Source organism: Mixophyes fleayi, chromosome 1, assembly GCF_038048845.1.
Source record: "Mixophyes fleayi isolate aMixFle1 chromosome 1, aMixFle1.hap1, whole genome shotgun sequence".
Taxonomy (NCBI): Eukaryota; Metazoa; Chordata; class Amphibia; order Anura; family Limnodynastidae; genus Mixophyes; species Mixophyes fleayi.
In genome coordinates, this window is record NC_134402.1 from 66,824,848 (window position 1) to 66,846,830 (window position 21,983).

The window sequence follows — 21,983 nt, forward strand, 5'->3', positions numbered from 1 at the left end:
TCCAGGATTTTCCTTGTTTTTACTTTTTCTAGGACATTCTATTTTTGTGAAGGAGAATGGAGGATGGAGGAGAGTTCTGGGAGTGATACGGATGAAATGGAGGCCGAAGAAAAGTTAATAGGATATCCTGAGCAGCCCATTATCAAACTTGGTCCAGGGGTTATGAAAAGGTCTGCTAGCTCAGGAACTCGGAGGCAGTGTGAGGGGCTATTGTCTGATGAGTATTGTATCTGCAAGTTCTGCAACTCCCTAGTTGACGAGAGATGCATCCAACGATGCCAGTCCCCCAGTACTCTGAATATAGGCGGGCATCCATTGGAGGATTATCACTCCCTGGTGGGTAAGGTGCTAAACCAAACTGAGTGTTGGGTGTGCTCTCACGTGCCTCAAGGGCAGCATAACATAGGACTAGTGCCATTCCCGCTAAACATATCCGAAGTACTCGAATTAAGGGGTGGGAGGCCCATAGAAGGGAGGTACAATAACACTAGGTCCCCTAGTCTGACGCTTCGACAATACTCCATAGGCAGATCGTTGCTGTGCCTAAACATATCTCATGCAAAGCGCCTGGAGAATTGGGAGGCTGACCTATCAGATCAGACAATGGCTCGCCACACTCATTTTAGAGAGAGACCCACAAGGTCACTACTAGGCAGGAATGCTGATGGAAGTCACAAGTTAGGGCGTATAACCAAACATAAGAAGGTATCTATTGGAAAAGTCTCTACAGATAAATGTGAAAATATCATTAATGCCGACACGTGTCTAGAGCAGATGGAGACACTAGGCATGGGTAGTTTTATCAAAACTCTGTGTGATATAATTCATGGGCATACTGTTCCTTATGTTCTCCCTGATGATGTGTATTTTGTTTGTGGGAGGAAAGCTTATTCCTGGGTGACTCCGAGTTCCAAGGGCTTGTGTTTCTTAGCTAAACTGGTTCCTGAAATCATGACTATTACTCATGAAGAAATGGTAGATATTCACAAGACTACATCACCACCATACATACACACACAGTATGAACACCGTGGCAAGAGAAATATGATTCCTGGTGAGGAACCCATAGCTACAAAATTGATTAGTGAAACTGCTGGTTTCCAAGTTATGGTTGCTCTAGATCTCACCAGGACCACTCGGGGAACATTAAACTTTAAGTATATCCAAGACCTAGCTAAATTAATAGATAATATCACCGAGATGTATGATGACACTTTCAGGTATACTGGAAGGGAGCTACAAGCGTACAAGAAGGAGTTGGTGCAACATAGACTGGTACTAAATTATCTCCCCTCTATTACTGGTGGGTACTGTGTGACACTGGCCACCCAGTTCAGTGTCAAATGTTGCACGTACATTACTAATAATACGGAAGACCCTAAAGAGGTTATAGACCGGAAGATGGATGAAATTTTGCAGCTGAAATGGGAATTTCGAAAGAGCCATAATTCTTCGTTATATGAGGTCGGGGAAAAGGTGGCGGGTTGGTTCTCATGGTTGAACCCAGCAAAATGGTTCTCTGGTCTGGGGGAGTGGGTACAGGAAATGATTGCGAGTGTAGGTAAGCTCCTTCTCCTTATACTGGGTGTCATCTTAGCAATTGGTTTAGTTGTCAAATGTGTTCCTACTGTGTTGAAGTGTGGAAAACGGTCTCATAAGAGTAACACTGAGAAAGAGACTGAAAGGGTGGTACCAGATACCGAGATCATGGTCTGTGAAGAAGTATTGTATAATCCTGAACTTGAAACGGTGATTGGGTGATAGTTTATTACACTATCAAAGGGTGGAACTGTCGAAGTCAGCAAATTGGATAAAGTCATTTCAATTAAAGTCTAGCAAACTTGGTTGTCTTTGTCTGAAAAGATGCGTACGGTACGCTATGTCGTACAAGGGCACGCTACGGCGTGAAAGGGCGTACGCATCCACTACACGTGGCAGCAACAGTAATTGGTCTTTTACCATACATTTGCACAAACACGCATACTTATAAAATAGTACACATTATTGGTAGTTGCAACACATAGTCAGTTATGTCGAAATATAGTAGTATTTATATGTTATATCAGAGTTACATGCATATTAGTGAAATACACAGAACGGGTTAAAGGAATAACATCATGAGTGGTATCATAATGAACCTTGTTACATATCCTACTGTTTGGTGCGCTCTGCGAGGGAATCGCAGAGTGCATACGCAAGTTATGAATGATAGGGAATTATGAACTACTTAAGAGGAAGGAATTCTGGCGGGAAGAGCAGAGCATACCCCCTGCAGAGATGACCCCCTCCTTTGGATTCCTTAGGATGAACCAGCCAATGATTGACGACCCCTTGGACATTCCTGAGACCCGGACCAATAGATGCAAGCCATACCATCTTCATTGTATTACTGTACTTGATTGTGTATATAAGCAGCAGCTTGTGATCCAGAGTGCAGACTTCTTGTCCCCAGACTTCAGGATTGAATGACTGCACTGGATCCAGAGCGCCTGCGTTAAGTAACGGCTGTATTTACTATTACATCGCTTGAGCATATTTTTTCAACTTATTGCGAATAAATATTTGTGCGTTGGAAACACAAATCGAGGTTCGACAATCGTTATTGGTTAGCGACCATACGCACATTACAGTTCATTGACAGATAGGCAGTTCTTATGTACTCTTGTGCCACAGGCCTATTAAAGTAATGCTATTGTTTTCAAATAAGCATTGCCCAAGCGATTGTATTGTTTTTCTAATGCACAAAGTGATTTATTTTAGCAGATGCAAAGTTTAACAGTTCAATACATGATTATACCACGAGCCCCAGTGAACAGTATATCTGTTTAGAATACTGTAGTCAGAGTAGACTGAAAACTGGGAGAGCAGCTATGATCATATATACATTCAGTGTTACAGAGAGAACAATAGAAAACACGTGGCTTGCTTCTATAGGTCCAGACTTTGGGTGGGTCCAGGGTAAACAGGTCATAGGCTAGACTAAGGAATCCAAAGGTGGGGGTCATCTCTCCAGGGGATGTGCTTCAGTTACAATTAGCCCATTAGCATTTTACAGTCTGATATCAATCTGGCTATTTATTCCCTAACATCAATAACTAGAGTATGCAATATGCAATCTCTTCGGTGATGGAACCGGACAGCTGCTGATGAATAGGGGATTAGAATGATATCAGACATGACATATTTCATATAACCTGAAGCTTAAATAACACTGAAGTGTACATATAATCATAATATATAAACTAATAATAAACTAAATACTATCTGATCATAAATTACTGTGTAACGGAACCAATATGAATATGAATTATATAAATAACTAAATGTTGTAATGCGAGTGTGTACGTGCTTATTTTACCTTGCGATCGCCGTATGCCACGTGTAGCATGGCATACTGAGTGCAATCGACCAAAAAAACCAATATTAACCAATATACTTTCGTTCATCCAATTATACGACTTCGACAGTTCCACCCTTTGATAGTATAATAAACTATCACCTTAAAGATGTTATATGCAGGATCTCAGTACCACGTTTCATTGCTATGTAATGCAAGTCCCCCTTGGTGTATGACCATGCTGTTTGTAGCTCTAAACAAGTTATCATAAGAGAGAATCTTATTCCTCAAAACGATTTCTTCTTTTACTATAGACCGTACACTTCTGGAGCTTGGAGATAACATTTTGTATACCCTTCAAGGGTGCAATAAAACACGTAATACATTATTTTGAAGGGTACAGAATACAATAGAACATGTATCAGTTATCCAGAATACTCTACTACAGTTCTTCATGTCTAACAGGTTCATCTGTACAATGCATGTCTTTAAGCTCAGAATACATTTAAACAATTCATGTTCATCAATAGCATCATCCAATGTCTATCAATAATGCCATATACAATCTCCTTCAGCTTGCGTTAATATACACTCTTCTAATAATGTCATCAGTTCTTTTCATCAACACTTGTGGGCGGACTATTGTCTGTTCGTTCTTCCCAGTCTCCCAATACTCAGGTTTCTTTGTACCTGAATTAGTGGTCGGCTTACAAAATATTGGGAGACTCCAGACTAAGGGACCTAGGTGTCGTACTTTTCCCCTAGTGACCTCCCACCCATAATTCGGGTATCTCAAGAATATTTAGTGGAAAGCGAACTAGACCTACTTGATATAATCACTGAGGCTCGTGAGAGCACGCCCAGCACTATGTTTGGTCTAAAACCTTACCCACCCAAGAATGATAATCATTCTCAAGGATGCCTGCTCAAGTCCGAATATTACTGGACTGGCATCGCTGGGTGTACATCTTTTTTTTAACTATGGGGTCAACGTACTTACGGACGTAATGCTACTCAGACAATAGCCCCTCGCACTTTCTCCAAGCTCCAAGGTTTCCACATTTTCCTTTACCCCTGAATTGAATAGAGTAATTGGCTGGACGTATTATGCTACTAACTTCTTCTTCATCCCCAATTCCTCAATATCATTACTTGAACCAGCCTCTGTCACCTGTTAACAATTAAAAGAATTGACCGTCCTGAGAAGAGGATGAAATGAGAGAGACACAGAACAGGAAAACTACAACTTCATGATGGACAGCTGTCTTAGCCTTTGGCTCAGGTGCTGCTAACTGCATTCAAGGCCTTCCATAACAGATTCACGAGTGCCCTGGGACCCTTCTCTGAGTGTTGGCTCCTCTGCAGTGGATGGAATGGGTGTCTCTGCTACTCTTGGTGCTGGTAGCTTACACTTGGCACTTGTTTGTCAAATAACCTGAGCCTAAGAACTTTACTGTTCCACAACTTACTCTCCCGGTCCAACATCCTGACAGTTAGTGTTTCTTTTCAGGAAACAGTGTTTTGAACGTTCTCAGTTGCTGTCTCACTATTTACCTTCCCTCTCAAGGTCTAAACTAGTCTCTCATTTACAAATTCATCCCAAGAGGGGTCAAGAACATTTCAAAAGTCAACAGGTTAAGAGGCAGCTCAGGAGTGGTATTGATAGTGTGGAAGGACTAGTGGCCAGAGCTATCAGCCACCTCAATCAAGTTCCAACTCTCATTCTATTCAATTTGTTCTAATTAGTACCGTTACTTTATGTTCACACTGGTTTGTGGCTAATCGAAAGCATGTAATTTGTTACCACTACTCATACGTTATACATTATCAATAACATGAGTACCCCTATCACCTATTATAACTCTAGGGCTATCCCATTGAATAACAAAAGCTTTGAGTATGACATAGTAATACATTATTAGACACATTTCAATACACCTTTACCTAGACATATTTTATCGGTACACCAGTGTATACTTGAGGATCCTGCATGGTGGTAATTGGATGACGTGGATTTGTTTTATCTGGAGAAATTCTTCAGGTAACCCAAATCTTCGTATATTAACTAATATGTGTATGTGTGCATGTGTGTGTGTGTGTTCACATTTTAAAACAGTACAACGAAAAACAAAACAAAACATAAATTTGTCAGCTGTCACATAAAACCCTGCTGTCTATTTAACAGCTATGTTCGCCCTGGTGTGACAGCCATGTATAGTCGTGTGTGTAAGTGTGGACTTTACTAGCAGCTACTTCAGTTGGTAACTGTGTCACTGTATAAAGTCCTCTATGTAGTGTCCTACTTATGTGCTGGTATTGCTATAAAAAGATTTTTCAGTCAACTCAACATCGCCCCCTAGACTAGAAAAATGCTGAAGACCAATGTATATCAATCGATTTTCCCTCTGCCAACTCACATGCCATTCACATTCAGCTACTTGACTAAGTGAGAAAGACAAAGGGGTCTATTTCTATAACACTTTCTTCAAATATAACAGTACCCAGTACATGTCTGTCTAACAGTGAAAAAATATAAAACACGAAAATTCTACATTTTCTAGGGTTTCACATTATGTCGTATCTTGTGGTAAAAATCCTACTCCAATGTTCTATACAGAGATGCATATCTGTATGCTAAACCTCTAGCAATCTCCTGTCCTCCCCACCCTTTGTGCATCCATATAAAGGCACATTTTTGTACAGGAAGCACGAACCACAAAAACAAAAAAACAAAAAAACAAAAAAGATATGCAATCTATAAAACATGACTCGTATTTCCACAACAGAACCTTTTTGCTTAAAATCAGCAGCTTTTATACACATGAAAACAAAACCCCTGACTGTTTCTGTAACTCATGTCAATCTAGTGTGTGTATCCCTGAATTTGTCTTATGTAAAAAAATATGTCTTAGCCCCATTGATGAGACTGTGTCTGTCTTTTTTTGTTATCTCTACCAGAGCAGAGAGAGAGAGAGAGAGAGATAGAGAGAGAGAGAAAGAGAGAGATACTAGCATAGATGTAAAGAAAATGAGAATAATAGGAATACAAAGATTTTAATACAAGGGTTTGAAAACAAACATACATGCAGAATGGGAGATTTTACAGCAAAAATGACAGCTGGATTGGACTCTATGGGAAAATGGCTGTATTCATTTCACTAATCCGCTTAGCTATTCACCAAACTATGATCCCTCCCCCTACTTGACTAGGGGGTCTTACATCAACCGTGCAATCCAGTGCCGTCTGTCATTTGTTCATTAAGAACTCGGTATCACCATAACTACATACCTTTGCAATGGACTTTCCTAACTTATGATAGAGAAATGAAAAATTTACTCTTAGTGACTCATATTTCTCTGAAATACATAAAACGATATTTTGGAGCAAAGTATGTACATACTTCATTTTTGGATAATGATTCTCAGCCAAACAAATTATCATGAGTCACTGCAGCCTAAAACAAAGAGTCTTCCAATGATCTATTGTTAATTTGTCTTTCAAGAGTAATTTTTTTTATTTTTCTCTATCCCATCCCCTTAAGCACTAAGTCTATATTTCCTTTGTCTACATTTATCTGTGAAGAAAAGACAAGATAGTTATCTTTAAACAACAAACAAACCAAACATTTTCATTCTTTACCATCGACCAGCGATCAGGAATGCAAACATATGATACATAAAACAAACAAGCAATAACAACAAAATATACTTTTAAATCCGTTTCTTTCTAAACCTGCACATTAATACTTACCACGGATTAACCTTTACCTTGCCTGGTTGTAGGACTACAGGTCTGACCTAACCTCTAGGGTTGGCTATAGTTTTCCCCCAAGGCATTGGCTGCTATGAGGTACGCAGGCAACTGTTGATAAGCCTCTGAGACTTCTGTGCGCCGTCTCTGTGGGTGTCTGTATGATTCCCCCTTAGATGGGCCAAGTCTCTTTGCTTCCGCTCTTGTCATTGTACAGTCCTTTGCTTGGTGTCCCGTTTTAGTGCATCTAAAACACTTCCTCAACTCATGTTGTTTCTTTTCCTTAAACCAAATGTTATTATGCTGTGGTTGTGTGTGTCGTCCCTCTAGTGCTTGGATACTCACCATCATTAACCTATCACTTAGTGTCTCTTTCTGTTTATTTATATTCTTATCATGTTCTATAGCTGACTCCCTGAGAGCATCTACAGTGATCCCTCTCCAGTTCGGTAATGAAGTTTGCACCCTTGTTTTCCAATTTTCTCTAAGGCCATCCATTAGAACTGAAACAGCAACCTCCCTGTAGTGTACATTATCCTTTATGTCTGATAACCCAGTGTATTTGGCCATCGCTATCAGAGCTCTAGAAAAATAGTCCACTGCATTTTCACTGTCCTGTTGTTTGATAGTGAAAATTTTACTCCAGTCCACTACCACAGGAAAGTATATGGTCAACTGAGAGATTATGCATTTAATATTTTCCTGATTATCATCATCTGTTGAGGACTTCTCTTCCTCCAACATACAATCCTTAATCAGTATATCAGTACCGGGAGGAAGACAGGCCCTAAACTCATTCACCAATCTTTATTAGTTGGCTCATGTGCATAACCTAAATCTCTAACAAATTTCTGACACTTGGCTAAATCTTTCCTAGGGTGTAGGAACTCAGATATAATTGCACGCAGTTCAGATCTAGTCCATGGACAATGTATTTCTACATGTCTTATGGGAACTACGCCATCTCTGTCCGCCTTCCCATTGGGAACTGCTATTGTGCAGACAGGATGCAAACCTACTAAATCACTACATTCTGAACTAGTTGCTGGAATTGCTGTTGCAGTATAATTGATGTCTCCCCTGCTATTAATCTCTACATTATTCTCACCGATTTCAGCCGCTGTCCCTGCTGGTGGAACCGTTCCCTTTCCTTGTCCATGTGGTGCCTCTTGCATGTTACTAGCATGGGCAGTGGCCGAAATGACGGTGGGTTCACCTTCTTCCCTTGTTAGCTTATCCTTAACGTAAATTATAGGATACAAGTTACTGGTTACATTCTTAACATTTTTGGTATTGGCTGTACTTACCACCTCAAATCGCATTCGGCTGCGAGGGCGCACGTGTGCTCAGTTCTCCACGTTTCTCAATGCTCACTTCCGCTGTGCGCGCGCTTTTCGCAACGCCTTCTTCCACTGTGCACTCGCTGCTCTGCCACGTGATGCCTTCAATTTACCACAATTTTAAACAATCATCATGTTTAATTCTCGTTTTTGTTGATTTAATCAACCGCACTTTATTTCTAACATTATTTAACACCTCCGACTCAAAACTACCTATGTTTGGGAAAGGTTTCACACACCCCCGGGTCATCTTGACCCATTTGTCGCAGTATGCCATTGCATACGCATCATATTCATTATGCATAACATACCTTGCCGAACTAACCGGCCATTCATTAGGCAGCACAACATGAACTATCTCTGGCGTTTGCTTCGCATCCATTGTGAAAACAACCTATTTCTCAATGCTACGCAAAAAGGGCCTTTTTAACTGTTCTCGTTTCAAACAAAGCCTACTAGAGATTAACCGTGGACGATTTAATCAGGCTACGCCATCTACCTCCTAACACAGAAATATCACTGCGGACTAAAGGGCTATCAGCTCCTCGATACCCTTGACTCTCCAGCAAAATCTGTTTTCACTGTATACCTTATATACTACTTATTCAAAATCACGTACTTCTTCAATACACCGTATGCTACTCAAAATACCACATACTACCATAAAACCACAGCATATACTTCTTAGAATACCGTATATTACTTATAACACTGTATGCTACATAAAATACCACATACTACTTACAATACCACCGTATGCTACATAAAATACCACATACTACTTACAATAACACCGCATGTTACTCAAAATGCCGCACACTACTTAAAACAACACCGCACCATATACTACTTAAAATACTGTATATTACTTATAAAACTGCACTGTCTGCTACATAAAATACCACATACTACTTAGATTAGTGTTCTTATTTCAAACACAACCTTGGTCATCCAGTCCACCTCGTTAGGCAGCAACCGATATCCCTGTCTTTTCAATTGTAAATCACCTCTTTGTCTGTCTTCAACAGTATGCAAATTCTTCCCTTATCTATCTCTTTTCAACAGTATGCAAACTCTTCTCTTATCTTTATGCATACCATTCACATACAACCTTTTGTTTTCTGCACAGAAAATAGATTTCCCAAACAATGGTAGTTTTACAGAGGTTTTAACAAATGCTTATACTATACATATATAACAGATTATGAACATGATTGTTTAAACACGTGATAACAATACTGGAAGTTTATACACGCTAAACAGGAAGTACACATACACTAGGCAATGCAATACCTTTTAAAAAGCAAAACGACAATAAAAAGAAACATTTTTCTTTCTTGTCCCTAGATTCTAGTTAGCATTCCTTCAGATTATGCAACAATGGACATTCGGTTTCTCAACACAGAATGGACAACAGGTTTTGAACACATTGCGTTCTTTCCCGTATGTGACGCGTCTTCCACCCTTTGGTGAGGAACCGAATTCCGTCAGCGTTGCATACCTTCCGGCAACTTAACCTCCAAACTCAGAGCCCCCAAATTATTAAAGTAATTCTATTGTTTTCAAATAAGCATTGCCCAAGCGATTGTATTGTGTTTCTAACGCACAAAGTGATTTATTTTAGCAGATGCAAAGTTTAACAGTTCAATACATGATTATATTATGATACAGTACAATACAGCCAATACCAAAAGATACATACATACCGCTGCGCTACCACGGGCCCCAGTGAACAGTATATCTGTTTAGAATACTGTGGTCAGAGTAGACCAAAAACTGAGAGAGCAGCTATGATCCTATATATATTCAGTGTTACAGAGAGAACAATAGAAAACACGTGGCTTGCTTCTATAGGTCCAGACTTCGGGTGGGTCCAGGGTAAACAGGTCATAGGCTAGTTCAGACTAAGGAATCCAAAGGTGGGGGTCATCTCTCCAGGGGATGTGCTCCAGTTACAATTAGCCCATTAGCATTTTACAGTCTGATATCAATCTGGCTATTTATTCCCTAACATCAATAACTAGAGTATGCAATATGCAATCTCTTCGGTGATGGAACTGGACAGCTGCTGATGAATAGGGGATTAGAATGATATCAGACATGACACATTTCCAATAACCTGAACCTTAATTAACACTGAAGTGTACATATGATCATACTATATAAACTATTAATAAACTAAATACTATCTGATCATAAATTAATATGAATATGAATTATATAAATAACTAATTGTTGTAATGCGAGTGTGTACGTGCGTATTTTACCTTGCGATCGCCGTATGCCACGTGTAGCGTGGCATACTGAGTGCAATCGATCATATCAGTTATCCACTCACCATTCATACTGTTTTACAGTGTAAAGGCCTGCAGATACATGCATCACAGTGCAAGTAGACCAGTCTACCCAAGGACAAACCAGTGCAGGTGTCATTGTCCAATAAGTAAGAGGTGGTGTTTGTCCACTCCCTTGAGTATACTCAGCCACCTTCACCATTGCCACCAAAGTAACAGGAATGGAACAATGTCTGAAGATTATTTACAAACAGAACTATAGTGACTTTAATTATTACATTTGTTTTTCTTTCACCTAGCCATCTATTGTTCCGCAGTTATCAGCACTAAAACATTCATACATACAATGTTACTAATTATGTTCTAGTGTTGAATAAATCCAATTATTGGGTGTGTGTTCACATTGCCTCGATGGAGACTTGTACTTTACAATTGGGGATTTTTGTGATAATGTTAGAAGTAAATTCACCTTCATGGTGTACAGACTTAGGAGGTGGCGCATCCTAGCTGAACTATAAGCTGCAGTGTGAATATAAATCCCCATTATTTGTGTACTATATGTAAAAAATGCAGCATTTTCCCTGTCCTTAACACAATTAGACTAGCTATTAGTGTGCTTGAAAAAGTAAGGAATGGGAACTGAAATGCATTAGGAAAAGGCCTTTAATCAGACATTGGTTAGCAATCAGAAGCATAGCCTTGCAATATAGGATTGCTTTGGATTTTGTGTTTATTAATAAAGGCTGTGTGTGCTGTGTATGTACTGTAGTTGGTAAGAAAAGCTAAATTAAAATTCAATATAATTCCCAAGTAACATTTGATCATGCCAAAAACCTAAGAAAAGAACTGAGAGTTTACTTCAAATTAATTCTTGGAGCCTTTTTTAGTTGAATGAATATATTAAGTACTTGAATATTATACGGTATCCTTTATTTGTTTGTGATTTGTACATGCTTATTGCCTTTGTTAAATGTTGTATCTCTCACACAAATAAAACTTTAAAGATATTTTTGTAACCAGCCCTAAACAGTCATACAGGCTATACAGCACATGCTGAATGCTTGCAGGAAACTTCAGAAATACAAGCTTCTATCATTGTAATCGCTTCACAGACTTCTAAAAGCTTCTGACCAGGTACACTGCATAGAGCTTCTGTTGGTCATTTCCATAACAACTACAGATTCTGTAAAGCAAACATTCCCTATACTGCTTTCCTTGCATCACTGCTAATGCATACTGGCCAACTTTTTAAATCTGTACTCCGGGAGATCGGAGTACAGATCATGTGACAGAGGGTAGGAGGGGGCATGACAAAGTCATTATGTGACTATAGCCCCGCCCCTGCCATAAAATACAAAAATTCACGGTATTGAAAAGTGGGGGACAGGGCTTAATGACGTGATTAAGCCCCCCCTCCGTTATTCAATACTGTGAATTTCGGCAGCTTACAGCGTCCGGGAGGTTTGCCAACTCTCCTGGGAGGACTCCTGGAAATTCTGGAAGAGTAGGCAAGTATGTGCTAATGTTCTGCACTATACCTTCACTGTTACCTTTCTTTTAGATTAAACTGTTAGAAAATTAGGTTTCATTCCTGTGTAGATGTAGTGGAATCGAGCAGCTGAACTCAAAATTAAATATCTTTATGTATGAATTCATGTTGTCATGGCAATGTGTTCATATTGAAATAGTACTCTTATTTATCCCACCAAGACACTTCGGTATTAACAAGTGAATATAGGCTATTTAAAAGTGATTGTCTTTTTGATTTTACATGTGTAAATAATATCTGTAAATTATGCAGGTTTAATTTTTTTTATTCTCTCAATATTTGCAATTATTAGGACCTGATCCATCAAGACATGCATACTGAGGTCAACGTGCTTGTGTTTTAAAATGCATATAAATCGTCTATGTGGAATATAAATTTGCAAAAGACACGTAGAAAAAAAATGTAATTAATGTAACCTGTTAATAATATAGGCATTAATGATAAAACAGTTTAAAAAAAAGTGCTTTTTTTATTTCTATTTTTACCATGAAATACTTTTATTAGGATGGTCTTAATGTCTACTGAACATAAAATACATTTTTACAGTTGCTCCTGATTATAAACACATGTTAGAGCATTTATAGGAGACTGTCATCACTACTGATCAGGACATATACTAGCCGTGTAGCTGGAGCTACGGCAAATAAATAAGTAACTTTGCGATGCCCAGAGCTTGATTAGGACGTGGCTGTGTGCTGCGCTTGAGTTTAGCACGCCTGTACTGTAAAATGAGTATAATCGAACCCCGGCTTCCTACCCGAAAAAATAGGCTGTAGTAAGGGTCCTTTGCATACGAAGACAGTGCAGACAGGGCTGTGTTTACTGGCGTATGGTCCAGTTCTGGGCATGCGTATATTGATTTAATGTATGATATGTTCAAAATCGTCAGATATGTGCCTTGATGAATGAGATCCATTCGTGTTTAAGGATTGTCATACTGCTTGCCCAGGAAAGGTGTAAATAATTAACACACACGTTCCTTCTTATACTTCATATGGTTGTAGTTTTATTTGTTTATTTTTGTTTGCTATATACAAATCATTCAATAAAAAGACAATGAAAAAAACAAACAAACAAGCACTGACTTTAATGACTGATATCCCAAGTGGCTAAGGTATCGCAGAGTATGGTAGAATTCTTTTCAACGAAGCATCTCGGAGTCATGTGTAAGCAGTCTTGTTTTTTAGCATGTAGAATATAATGTTTTAAATCAAGAAATATTTCAGTACTATCAATGAATATATAGGCCCGGCGCTTCCATCAGGCAACCTTAGGCAGTTGCCTAGGGCGCCGGGACCTGCAGGGCGCCGCTGACTAGATTTTCTAATCTAGTCAGCGGTTTGCAGCAGAAGTGCAGTAGTGGCTGTTTTGTAGTGTCTTGGTTCTCGCTCTTAAGATGCGCCTGGGCCGCCGCACTCGCACAGTCAGTGATCATGTGATCTGACTCTTCGCTGACGCCTCAGTCCACCAATGTGCTGGTCCCCAATATTCTCACACTGTCTGTCAGTGACAGTGTGAGTAAAGTTATTTCCTGATGCCCCTCTCCTTCCAGCATGCACCGCTCCGCTAGCAAACTATGAGGTAGAATTTCTCCTCTCCCCTCCCCTCCTGTTGGGCGTGACGTAATTATCACATCCCAGCAGAGAGGAGCAGCTGTCTAAAGAAAAGTTTAAGGTAAGTGTTCCTGGTGTACAGGAGAGAGAGTGGCGTGGTAAGCTGCAGGGGAGGGGGACACTGGCTGGATGGATACAGTGTGATACAGGGGGGGGGGGCAGTGGGAGACACTGTGATACAGGTGGGGCAGTGAGCTGGAGGTGGACACTGAGCTGGAGGGAGACACTGTGATACAGGGGGGCAGGGAGCTGGAGGAAGACACTGAGCTGGAGGGAGACAGTGTGATACGGGGGGTGGGCAGTGGGAGACACTGTGATAAAGGTGGGGCAGTGAGCTGGCGGTGGACACTGAGCTGGAGGGAGACACTGGGATACGAGGGGGGCAGTGAGCTGGAGGTGGACACTGAGCTGGAGGGAGACAGTGTGATACAGGTAGGGGGCAGTGGGAGACACTGTGATACAGGGGGCAGAGCCATAACTTAGAATTCTAGCGCCTGGGGCGAGAAAGACAAATGTCGCCCCCCTAGCCCTCAATTTTAACCAAATGAACCTAAAATATTCCTAAATTGCGCCTCCTTGAGCATTGCACCCTGGGCGGTCGCCCCTGTCGCACAGCCCTAGTTACGTCCCTGACAGGGACTCGGGCGGGCAGTGGGAGACACTGTGATACAGGTGGGGCAGTGAGCTGGAGGTGGACACTGAGCTGGAGGGGGATACTGTGATACAGGGGGGGGGGGGGGCAGTGGGAGACACTGTGATACGAGGAGGGCAGTGAGCTGGAGGTGGACACTGAGCTGGAGGGAGACAGTGTGATACAGGGGGGGGGCAGTGGGAAACACTGTGATACAGGTGGGGCAGTGAGCTGGAGGTGGACACTGAGCTGGAGGGGGATACTGTGATACAGGGGGGGGCAGTGGGAGACACTGTGATACGAGGAGGGCAGTGAGCTGGAGGTGGACACTGAGCTGGAGGGAGACACTGTGATACAGGGGGGGGGGGCAGTGAGCTGGAGGTGGACACTGAGCTGCAGGGAGACAATGTGATACAGGGGGGGGGCAATGGGAGACACTGTGATACAGGTGGGGCAGTGAGCTGGAGGTGGACACTGAGCTGGAGGGAGACACTGTGATACGAGGGGGGGGACAGTGAGCTGGAGGGAGACACTGTGATACAGGGGGGGGCAGTGGACTAGAGGGAGACACTGTGATACAGGACGGGGGCGTGAGCTGGAGGAGGGCAGTGTAATGCGGGGGGGCATTGAGATGCAGGGGGGACAGTGTGTGATATAAGGCAGGGACAGTAGTGTGATACAAGGCAGGGGCAGTAGTGTGATGCAAGGGGGGGGCAGTGGTATGATGCACGGGACATATAAGTGTGACGAAGGGACATGTTAGGGCTGTCTATTCGGATTACTTGTCATTTCCCTTTGGACCAATAAAGGAAAGAATATGCCCGTTACTTTTAACAAGTACATAATACATAGACTAATTGTGTCAAGTTTGTTGTTCTGAAATCTAACACCTGGATACCTCCCCTCTAGAAATCCTGTGTCTGCAGTGGAGTCCGGACAGCGTTCTGCATCAAACATCACTGCATCTGGACCACTGGAGGCGGTAAGGCTTATCTTCTTTTTTTTTGCTTTTGAAAAAAGTCAAGTGTATCATGGTCTTGGAAGTGGGTACTTGATGTGTGCAGGGAGGAGGGTGAAATTTTGCCTAGGGCACAGAGAAACCTTGTACCGGCCCTGTGTATATAAACAAACATTCTGGAGCCCAGTTAGTAACATGGTAAAACATTACAATGATGTGCTGTAATGTCAACTAATCAGTTATCAGATTTTAGCAGTCTAGTGCAGTAAGACTAAGGAAAGGTAATACCAGGTTGCTATGATTTACTGCACTAATTTATTCAAATGTATGCTCGCTTTGGGACAACCTTCCATCCCTCTTTGCTTAGTCACAACTACATTATCTGTGAATGTCCTAAGCAGGGCCGGATTAACCCAAGATCTAACTGAGCTACAGCTCAGGGGCCTCGGACATCTGGGGGGCTCGCTGGCATTCATCGGGTCGGGGGTGTCCCCGCCCCTGGCTCCGACTGTCAGCTGGAGAATGGCAGGCAGCTAACAGCAAATGTTATGCTGTTAGCTGTCTGCTGTTACACGACGCACAGTAATCTCCTTACTGAGGGGATTTCGAGCCGCGGAAGGACAACAGTGACGGAAGAACGGAAGGAGGTAAGCGCACAGGGAGGAGGGGAGCTCACGTGGGGGGGGGGGGGGGGTCAAAGTACCCTTAGCCCGGGGGCCTCCATTCTCTTAATCTGGCGATGGTCCTAGGCCACCTTCCCGTTACATCATAGCAATAGTCTCTAAGAATTGATGCTGAGCAGTGACTGTTATATATAACATCTGGACCCTTACTATACTTCTTCCTCACAGTAGAGGGAGAGCTGTCCTATCATGGATGACTTATTTAAAATAAACTATATTGAGTGCAGTGAACCTTATACTATATTATGGCTTGTCTAATCTTCATTAATACTAAGAATAAGACGATAACCATAAAAGAGAAATGTATCGTGTAATATAAAACAGACATACACATTGGGGCTGAATTGGTGTTAGGAGCAAATACAGATCCTCGATGCATAATTTTGCACTTGGAATAAACATTTGATATTGCAGAGAGGATATAAGTAAAATGCGCACTCTGATTTAGAGTTGTGAGGGGGAAATGACATGGCTCAACCCTGGAATGTAGTATAAACATAGAGCTGGCCAGTGTGTGTGTGTGATGTGCAGGGTTATGCAGTAGTTGGTCTGCATACAATAACATTTCTCATTTGCACCTATTGCAGTGCAACATTGTTTGCACATCTGCAAATTCTACACCCAAAACTGCACGTAACTGTAAAGCAGCCCTAATATGTTACAATAATATATTTTAGTACAGCAATGATTTATGTTATGTATGTAATATAGTTACTATTTGCCACTACAATCTACAAATGGGATACTAAGAAGGTCCCATAATCACAAATGTAATTGTATCTACGGAACATAAATTTGATTAATGTGTCGATCACATGCTAAAAGTTATATAAATTCAACATGCTAGAATTAAAGTAAGGTGGATTTTTTTAGTGGCAAATGTTATGTACTTACGGATTTGACAAACACCAAGAATGAAGATTTGGTACTATCCACGACAACTGTTGTCCCAGCTCTGTAGAAAGAAAGTGAGAGATGTTAGTACAATATGGGAGCAGACAGGACTGTGCACATAACGAGGCAACCTGAGACAATAAGTTTCGGATGACAGCAAAATGAAGGGAATCAATTAAAAAAATTACAACTATCTTGATGCAAAGATATAAATCAGGCATATAGCATTATAGCAAGAGTTATGTTAACAGCCGGAGAGTCACTTTGCCATTCGTGTAATGCGCTGCTATGCTTTCAGGAAACACATCGCATCTCTTTCAAATCTTAATTACATTTCTTTACACAAATTTGCGATGGGGCCTGTATGAGAATTGCCAATCAGAGCAGCTTGTCTCTGATTGGCTGGAGCGTGGAAAAACTGTTCTGGTTGGTTGTTCATATATAGACCACTACATGGTCAATAAATGAACTTCATTGTAAACCAGGTCAATCCCACTCTTGTGAAAGGGTAAATTAATCAGCAATGATGAGACAGAGAACATACTTGCAAACAATGCGAAGAACAAAACAATAATGAATTATTGTACTTTACAAATCATATAATCTAATACACAGATACTTTTCAAACTGTACAGTTTATATGCTTATATACAGTGACATAAGCTTTTGGACGAATAGTTGAGCATGTTGTAGAGCTGATTGCAGATCAATAATGTTTGTTTGCATTGGTGGCTTTTTATATATTTTAAGTTGTACAGATGTTATTATTGTTCTTTACAAAGTATTTGTTTGCTAATACAATTTGTAGTTGTATTTAAAAATCTGACTGAATTTGTTTTTACATATACTACATTTTTTTTAATAATGAGCTGGCATAATAACAGTAGTAATGTATATAGTAATATTATAAGTCTAAAAAGTGTATGATATACAATACAGAATAGTGTAGGTAGAGTGTCAGCTACTTGAGTGTCACACACCGCTCTCCGGATATCTCCACCCGAGCATCGGCACACCTGCCCTCATCTTAATTCTCTTCATTGTGCATGCTGTCAGCAGCAATCTGCACCTGTGCTATGCTTCACCTGTGTTATCTGGCCTATCTAGTCATTGGTCAGTACTCCTTTATAAGGCTCCTCCCCTCACCTTTTCACTGCTGGTTCTTTGAGTCTTCACCTGGCCTGAAACAGCTTTCTTTTCTCCGTTGTATCTACCCCGCTATCTACTCTGCATGCATCTCTGACCTCTGCTGATCTGTTCCACCTCCAAGTGGTAATAGCTATGCTTCACCGTCTGCTGCATAACCTAGATATCGCTGATCTCTGCTCACCTGTTCCACTCGTTAGTGGTAATCGCTGTGATCAACGCCCGCTATCTACTCTGCATGCACCGCAGACCTCCGCTGATCCATTCCATTTCCAAGTGGTTCACCGTCTGCTGCATACCCTGCACACCGCTGATCTCTGCCTACCTGTTCCACTCGTTAGTGGTACTTGCTGTGATCAACGGCCGCTATCTACTCTGCATGCACCGCTGACCTTCGCTGATCCATTCCACTTCCAAGTGGTAATAGCTGTGGTTCACCATCTGCTGCATACCCTGTACACCATTGATCTCTGCCATGTTCCACTCCTTAGTGGTAATCGCTGTGGTCATCGTCTACTATCTACTCTACATGTACCTCTGCCCTCGCTGATCCGTCCACCCTCCAAGTGGTAATAGCTGTGTCTCATCGTCTGCTGTATATAGTGTGTATCTCTGATCTCTGCCTAGCCACCTCACCATGGATTACCCTGTTCGGGCTCATCATCTCCTCCTCTCTAGTGTTCTACTAGGACTCATGTATCTGCCCTTCACTGGGTTTACTCCTCAGTGTCAAGTTGCCTCTTAAAGTCACCCCTCTGTTCTGTTTCACTGGGAACTTCCCTAGAGGGCTGCGACCTGCAGGATGGAAGCCGCGTAAGCCCAAATCTCCTTGCGGGGATCCCTGGTGAATATCTTCCACTCTGTTAGACTCCGCACCTCTGGGTGAGTCTAGCAAATACCATCTGAGACAGCAGGATCTCACTCATCCTTCGTGTACAAACCTGACATTGAGGTTGTAACTATACATGAAACCCTATGCCTTTTTTTCTAAAACTTGTAATGCATAAACTAATGTAAACTGTACTACTCTAATCTAATATGACATTGATAATAATTGAGTTATTTTTATGTCATTAAAATATTTATATTACATAGTAATGCAATAGGTATGGAAATTGCAACATACGCATCACATAACAGTGCACTCAGGTAAAAAAGTACTATAATATTGTGCTACACTGTACAGTAGATGCAGCCTTACCGATACATTCAGAGCAAAGATGCTTGTGACGTGGTACATAACATTGCACCAGTAAAGGCATAAGGCTTCTCCATTCAGTTTAATATCATTTAGTTATCAAATACAGTAACAATGGAAAATGTGTACATAATATGTATAAAAAATTTAAATTGTACCACACTGTATTGTAGATGCTGACATATGGATGCGTCCAAAGCAAAGGTGCGACAGTTATCATCAGCTTCTTCTCAAAGCTGTTTGAAAATGACTTTGAACTGCATTGACCTGAACAAACCTTCATTGCTCAGCCAATAACAATCATCCTGCATGGGAAAAGTTTTCGTGATTGGTTGTTCACCAAAGGCTTGTCTGACTCCCTTCAGTTCAGAAAGTATGGTAAATGTACCGTACACATAACATAACATAACGGTGCACATACTGTAACATTGTACTGCACTGTATTGTAGATGCTGGCATATGAATGCTTCCAATACAATGATACATCATATATACTACATATCATAGCACATTAGTCTTCAGTAAGACCTCTGAAGGAGGAACATAGTATCTGCTCATGACAATTAACATGTTGAGCATAACTACTTGTCTCTCGATGGAGTGGAGGTAGGAATCAGCACTGCAGGACTCTAGTCATCGAGTTCTGCAATCATACAACAGTGACTACACAGTAGGCAAAGTTACATAATCCAGAAGAGTGGGGGGTAATAAAGACTGTCAGCTTTGTGAGCATAAGCTCATGAACATGAAAATGGTTGTGAGTGGAAGATTTTTCTTTGCTGTGGCAGCAGATAACTACTATTTATTCTTTTTCTGAAAACTAAGTCTCAAAAGAATATATGTATATATATATATATATATATATATTTATATATATATATATATATATATATATATATATATATGTATGAATATTAATTTGTTGCACACAATACATATTTTGTTTAGTTCAGCATTAGAATAGCCAGATATTACCCATGCACTGAGATCTGTCTTTTGACTCTCCAAGAAACCACATGACAGAATTTACACTGAGCCGTATTCTGTGAATAGGGCCGCATGTGTCATCATTTATCTTCATACCACAGACTGTAGATATATGACAGTTCTTGTGCTAATTAGGCTACACTTGGGTATATTTATTAAAGTGTTCCTAAGTTAAAAAATATAACACATTTTACCTCTCTGCCGCTGAGCCAATGTTGCCACTTCTTGTGCTGGTCATATTTTAACATCAATATCAGTCACTTATTTCTGTGGTACCCACACATATTTAACCTTACTCTTTTGAGACTTAATTTTCAGAAAAAATAAATAAAAATTATATATACATATATATATATATATATATATATATATATATATATATACACACACACACACACACTGGAGATAAGCGGTTTGGATTATGTGAAATCCGACGAAATACGATGTGGGGGATCCGAGGGAAACAGTCTTGACTATTTCTCCCGCCAAATTCTGATCTCGAAATGAGGTGATATGTCATTTCTGTGATTTTTTTTTTTTATATGCTCTGTGCCAATATGCTGCCCTTCTGAATCAAACCAGATGATTTGTGTATATTTATGGGGAGGGAGGAAAAATCATTCCTTCGAGGTAAGCTTCGTCCAACCCCCGAGGTAAAGGGGACTGCCCAAGACTTGTAGAGGAGGTGGTCCCCAAGACCCATGTATATAAATATGGAATGTCTATAAAACTATATTTATATGTTCTATTAGTAACGTATAAGAAATACTGTATTTAAAAAAGACAGTTCAGATAGGTCAATAGTCGCCCTTCCCACACATGCATGTATGTATAATACTTATATTGATGCAGATTTGGTTGCCCAAAATATGTCTTGGCAATGCAATTGAAAGTCCACAAATTAACAGGACCGATTTTGGACCTAGCAAAGAATACATGTATAGATGGAGATATGATGGATGATGATTTAGTCTATTTGATGGAGTTAGAGAACTTTAAAGAAGTATGGTTAATTATTTTTAGAATTGAATTGGAGAAAGCAAATGCACCGGTGGCAGATTTAAAAAATCCTTCATTACGACCACAGTGGACAAATACGGACAGCGGCACAATGTTAAATGGTGCAAGTAAAGATGGCATTGTCCTTGGAGTGAGGTACATCCGTGCCATAATGCTGCCCTTCTGAATCAAGCCAGGGGAATCATTATTATTTATGTGGGAGGGAGGGCAGAAAAATCAGTTCCCCAGGGTAAGCTTCGTCCAACCCCAGGGTAATGGGGACTGTCCGAGACTTGGGTGGTCCTCAGGAAGGGGCGTACTTATTGTGACACCAGGGCAACCTTGGCGCCAAATACTCCCGCTGCGTCCTGACTAGTGACAGGCAAACGGGGCGCACGGCTGTTATTAAATTAACAGGCAGAGGTCATTGAATGGACAGTGGTATGAATGAATAGAATTAGACATTTTGGAAAGTAAATAGACGTAATTGTCCTGCACCCATACTACAAACATTCACATATTAGGCACACAATACATTGCCACAGCATCCATCGGTAGCCAAGAGCAGGGCTTTCCTACCGTTTGTCCTTATATCATCATCAG

At 40.9% G+C, this 21,983-nt stretch overlaps 1 protein-coding gene across 1 annotated transcript in view; it reads right to left on the reverse strand.

Moving 5' to 3' along the window:
* LOC142104592 (uncharacterized) overlaps window positions 1-21,983 on the reverse strand; it is a 92,996-nt gene that overhangs the window by 56,844 nt on the left and 14,169 nt on the right. Inside the window, exon 2 of the mRNA XM_075189365.1 lies at window positions 17,051-17,111. The gene's annotated coding sequence lies outside the window, so the exon portion shown is untranslated. The remainder of the gene's footprint in view (window positions 1-17,050; window positions 17,112-21,983) is intronic.